Source organism: Biomphalaria glabrata, chromosome 8, assembly GCF_947242115.1.
Source record: "Biomphalaria glabrata chromosome 8, xgBioGlab47.1, whole genome shotgun sequence".
NCBI classification, from domain to species: Eukaryota; Metazoa; Mollusca; class Gastropoda; family Planorbidae; genus Biomphalaria; species Biomphalaria glabrata.
In genome coordinates this window covers 41,034,173-41,039,906 of record NC_074718.1, presented here as the reverse complement: position 1 = coordinate 41,039,906, position 5,734 = coordinate 41,034,173, and the positions used below count along the sequence as shown (strand labels likewise).

Sequence of the window (5,734 nt, the reverse complement as noted above, 5' to 3'; positions counted from 1 at the left end):
TGTTTGAGATAGGTCTTCTAAATCCAATCCACCATATGAGTAATACCCTAACTAAGGCCCGCAGGCCGCGGTAACAAACACCTAATAACATAGGCCTACTCAGAAAGACACAAAATGTAAGGCATATTTTTTAATCCACGTGTTACGACAAACTTACACAAGTGCTCCTTCTTCCCAATGCTATTAGAGCATGTAATGGATTTCCTCAATTAGCCAGGAAAACCAACGACTTGGCATATTTTAAGTCAATGGTTAACATGCATGACCTAGATGGACACATCATTATTAGGCCTCTTATTCGTATTACAGAACAATTTCTTCATTGTATTATCCCCCCTTTTGTGAACCAATGTGGCCGTTTATTGTCACGGAAGCGTAGTTACAATGTGCGCCGGGTAGCCTAGATCAAAGTATCATTCGCCAATGCGCCCCGGGAAGCCTAGATGTAAGTATCATTCGCCAATGTGTGCTTAGAAATGTAGAATCTGAGTCAAATTTTAACAAAGATTTTATCAACTTATTCTGTCTGTATGGTACAAAGTTTGTACACGTTATTTTTCCCACACCCGATCTCGGATTAAGGGGAGGATTACCTTTGAAAATAGTCATTTTGGACCCAAAAATGGATTTTTAGATTTAAACGTATTTAGATAGCTTATCCATTTATTTACTAGAATAGAATGTTCAATTTTCTGAAATATTGCTTTAAATTATACTTTTTTTCATTTTTAGGGTGCTTATTAATCAAGATTTGATTGAAAAACGTAAAAATCCCCCATAGTTACGCCTATAATAACTCTTTTGCATAGCAAATACACTGGTCATATTTGGTATCAAATTGTTCGGCTTCAAAAGCACTTTTAAGATTTGGCAACACTTCCTAATCTATTATAAGAAGTTTTTAGCTAAATTTAGAAACTTGCGTACTCTATTTGGTAAGTTTTTCGTATAATTATAGCCCACTCATAAATACTGAACGCTGATTGGTTGCTTACCGGAATACCCCTAGTGACTGTGTATACGTCAGCTTATCGAAAATAGAAAAACAAACATGCTGCCGTTTTCTCGTTGCAAACAAAACAGTTTCAGTATCATAAAATAAACGTTTTTGTATGTTTTATTCTTGCTATTCGGAAATCTTCATCATGTGAGTATAATAAATAGGATTTCGTGATTCTAGATCTACGAGTCTGGTCTAGATTACTCTAGATCTACACTAACTATTGGTCATATTGAATCCAGCCAGGTCTAGATTCTAGATCCACTACTAAATATAGTAATATAGATCATTAATTCATTATCTAGCCAATCTAGGACTAGATCTACTAGATGCATAGATTATTCTGTACCAAGATGAAGATAAAAGAAAACAGCTTATTGAAGCTCATATAAACACTAGATCTAATTCTAGATTAGTAGATCTAGACGTCTAGAAGATATGATTCAAATCATGTCAATGTAAATAGTAATACTAATATACTCCTACTCAAACACTACAATTTTAAACAGCTTTCAATGTTAGATGTAGATGTATGTATTAAATAGATAGAGTCTGAGTGTGCAACCTAGTTTTGACATGGACTTTATACTATTGTAAGATTCAAATCTATATTAATATTAATGATAATCCAACTGTAAGTAGACATGACATTTTGCTTTAATTTATTAACATGGAACCTAGATCTAGACATCAGAAGCTACTAATTAATGACAATATTTGTTACCTGTGCCCTATATATTCTATAAAATTGATTATCACCTAATATCAATCTTTTGTCAGGTTTGAAGTACTACTGACTACTGGTAGCAGAATGAAATCCCTGCCTCCAACATAATACAAAGATTGGTTTGAATCTCACCAAGTTAATTGTGATATCAACTAGATCTATTCTATAAAGGTTAGTTTTTTTGTTTCTTGTTTGAAAACCTTATTTATTTAGAATAATTATGTTGTTGCCACTTGATGTTTACTTAATTATTTTTCTTATACATTTTTGTTCTCTATTTTTTAGGATTCAAGCAATGGTGGCGACGCATTCCGCTGAAATATTCTGGAAGATGTTCATCAACGAGTTTAACTGCGATACACCACACTGTTATCCAATCTTTTAACAGAGTGTGTGGGATTTAACCTTTTGGAGATATAAAAGTAACTTCAGAACAGTGCTACTCAATTTACCAAAGGCTATCAGAACAAGCAAATTATACAACGACGTAAACTTGGGGAAACTCAAAGTACGATTACGTCGATTCGCTCATGAACTAGAAACTTTTGGACCAAATCTAGATTTATTAATCCAGAAAAAGTAAACTGTTCTATTTTAGCTGCTGTGGGACAACTTAATGTAAATTTTTCTTTTGTCAGTGTAATTAAAACTTTTTTTCAATTATTAGGCCAGCAAGAAAAACCATCCACTTAGATTATCAAGCTTTCAGAAAATCTTAAGAAATGCAATTTTAAAAAGTTGTAAAAAGATTACTGTTGTTGAGAAAAGATGCTAAAGCATACATAGAATTTCAGTTGATAGAAGCAAAAGGAGTTTGTTAATATTCTGGAAAGTTTTAAATCCATTGTTTACATTTTTAATTTTTAGCTATTTTTCTCATTTTGCTATCGACTTATATGATCATCTTAAAAGTACTATAACTTAAAAACTTATTGATGAAATGATCTCAAATTTTTTACATTATAAGACTATATTTAGTTATCAAATTGTAAAGTGTTATTTATTCAAATATAGTGATTTTACATAGTTTGACAAATAAATTTTAGTTTTAAATCAATTTTTCTTAGATTCTTATTTTTCCAAAAATACCAAAACTAAAATTGCTATTACTTTGCAACCATTTAAGATATTTGCATAAAATTTGAAACACTTAAAGATATATGTTAGTACTTTAATGTGACATCCAGCGTTTTTTTTTTAAATTCATGATGTTCATTTTATTGTCTTTGACATCTCTAAAAAAAAGTTTTTTTTTGTAAAAAACTATACCACTTATTTTACTTCTAAATCTTGTGAAAACAAATAGAATTGTAATAAAAATTGAGATGTCACATTATAGAGTCATGTTTCTTTCTTCAAAATAAGAAAGTTTGAGTCTTTTTTATTGATTATTAAGAAAGGAAAAGCATTTTAAAAATCATATACAAAAAACAAGATGGCGGCCGTTACCATGGCAACCACAAAAGTGACACACAATTTTCTAAGTTTTTTTTTATCAGGGTGAGTTACTGTACCAACCAACCAGTTTTGATAAGTTTCTGATCAATATTAAAGAAAATAATTTTTTTAGGTGTACCTCCCCTTAAACTGAAATTTCGCACAATTATTTCTTTTACCCGACAACACAAGAATCAATTTAATTAACTATTGGCGATTAATTATTCTGTTAGGTATCTTGAACAAGGCAAAGAAATCGTACTTAGCAGATGAGGTGGTATATGTTGAATAAGTCCCCTTTAGTGAACTTTTTTAAAAATGCATTTAAAATCATTTGCCAATGTGGTTTGGGGTGTGTAAAGTACTTTTCCACTTACACTTTTAATGTGTCAAAACACATTTATTGTTTCGTTTGGGAGGTGGGCGTGATCTTTCTTTTTTTTATTACGATGAAGAATATCGGCAAGGTGGTTAGAGGAGGAGCCAGAGTTATAACGTCGTGGAAGACCTAGGACCAAGAGAGTCTTTTTAGGCTAATGCTTCGTGTAGGCCTACTGTTTTTTTTTTTTTTACAAGGCTTATATCAACTTTCTCTAACTACCTGACATAGTTTTTGTACACGGTATTTCTCCCACACCCATTTTCTTATCAAGCTGAAACTTTTCTCACTTATGTGTTGTCACAATGTTGTACCCAGGGGCGGACTGGCTATATGGGCATTCGGGCAAATGCCCGGTGGGCCGGTACTCAAATGGGCCTGTAGGTCCACAGATATCTTCTTTTTTTAAATCACGTCTGTATTTTATAAGATAATGGCCGCATAAATGTTACTAAAGGGAAGATTTCTATCAAACCTATGTATTTTATTTCCCCAAAAGGCCACAGTCTGTTTATACAAAAGCATTGAAAAAATATCACATTTAAAAGCATTTTTTTTTCTTTTTCCTAATTCTACTTATTTTTAATATGCTTCCTTGTTATTATTATTATTATTATAGCTATTATATAGCGCTACTTTCATGCTTTCATGCTTATAGCATGGTCAGAGCGCTTTTGGTCCAATCTCATTTGTGGACCAATTGGGGGGGGGGGGGGAGTGGGTATCTAGGAGTTGGTTTTCTGTGCTGCCTTTAGGCGCTCAGTAAACACAACTCTGCCCGATTCGGGTGTCGAACCTCGAGCCTCCTTCTAGGTAGCCAATAATAATAATAATAACAATAGGCCTAATAATAATAATAACTAAACTTAATAGCATTTAAACAAGTTAGATTCAAAAAGATAAATCCAGATTAATTGTCATATTTCTTTTAATTTAGAGAACAGAATGAGGAAAGGGAATGTGGCATTAAATTAATGGGGCCTTCGGAAATGCATTTTTCCCATAGGCCTGAAACAGATGGTATGAAGAAATGTATGCGGTGTCTAAAAGTTGCTAGTAGGCCTAAAATTAACCGGGGTGAGGGTCACTCCCCGGGTCACGGTCGAAATATAATATAGATTGAATTGAGAAGCAGAGGAAAAGTCATAGAGTGTACGAAGGACTAACTATTTGTTGTTGGTAATGGTAAAAGTGATACTAGAATTAACGGGCCCAAAATATGAGTTTGTGTATGTGTGTCTGGGGCGCATTATGATATTACTTTTCAAATTGAGTAAAAAATCTATGTCAGAGAAATTACGATGGTTAAAAAAACAAAACAAAATTGGGGTTCCAAAGAAAGAGGAAGAGAGAGCGGGCCGTGAAATTTCATTGTAACACATACACAAATTCACTGGCCAGAAAAAGTACGGTTGATCGTTAAAATGTGTCCCGTTTATTAGGCCTACAATTCAAAGAAAAAAAAATAGAAGGGGGGGGTGTTCCGGGCATAATAAACAATTATAAAGCCTGAGAACAATTCAACGGGCGTAGCCGGTGTGTACTATTAGTGGTATTATATTTAACGTATAGTAGGCCTACCCTAGGCATAAAATATCGCTATAGGCACATTCCTACTACTACACATTTTATTTGTGTGTTTATTTCTTGTAAGTATTTTCCTTAAGCTTCGCCAGAGCTATATATAAATCATAAATTTTAATAAAATATATTGAAGATTGATAAGTGTATTTAAATCTACTACACTAGTGTTAATTTTCATATCATAGCAATATAATTTGTTTAGATCTTAAATTTGCATATAATGTCATCTGTCGTCATCGAGAAGTACATAGTGTGTATGTGTTTCGTGTGTGAATGTTGTTCGTATTTGCATCTGTATTGTTATTGTTACAGTAGTTACGCTGAGGAGGTCAATTGTAGTCAAACTGAATTTCCATTTGATTGGACCAATAAATATTATCTTATCCAAGATTTTCTTTTTCAACTTGTTGCATAAAAAAATTTAAGATCATTAAGTTTCTTTAGTCTTGCGTACGTCAAATTCGTTGTTTTTTTAAATTTATTTGTTTGAGAATAAAAAGCCTAATTTTCCCGTTACTAATTATATATAATGTTTTCACGTGACTGTTTCTTTTAATAGCACAATAGTCATCTCACGTGACCAAATTCAAGGTATTTGATTGGCTTG

At 32.6% G+C, this 5,734-nt stretch overlaps 1 long non-coding RNA gene across 1 annotated transcript; it reads left to right on the top strand.

Moving 5' to 3' along the window:
- Window positions 1-853: 853 nt before the first annotated feature.
- Window positions 854-2,642, top strand: LOC129927908 (uncharacterized). Its single transcript, XR_008779561.1, has 3 exons — window positions 854-1,147; window positions 1,781-1,898; window positions 2,013-2,642. It is a non-coding gene; the product is annotated as an uncharacterized LOC129927908 (long non-coding RNA).
- Window positions 2,643-5,734: the final 3,092 nt, after the last annotated feature.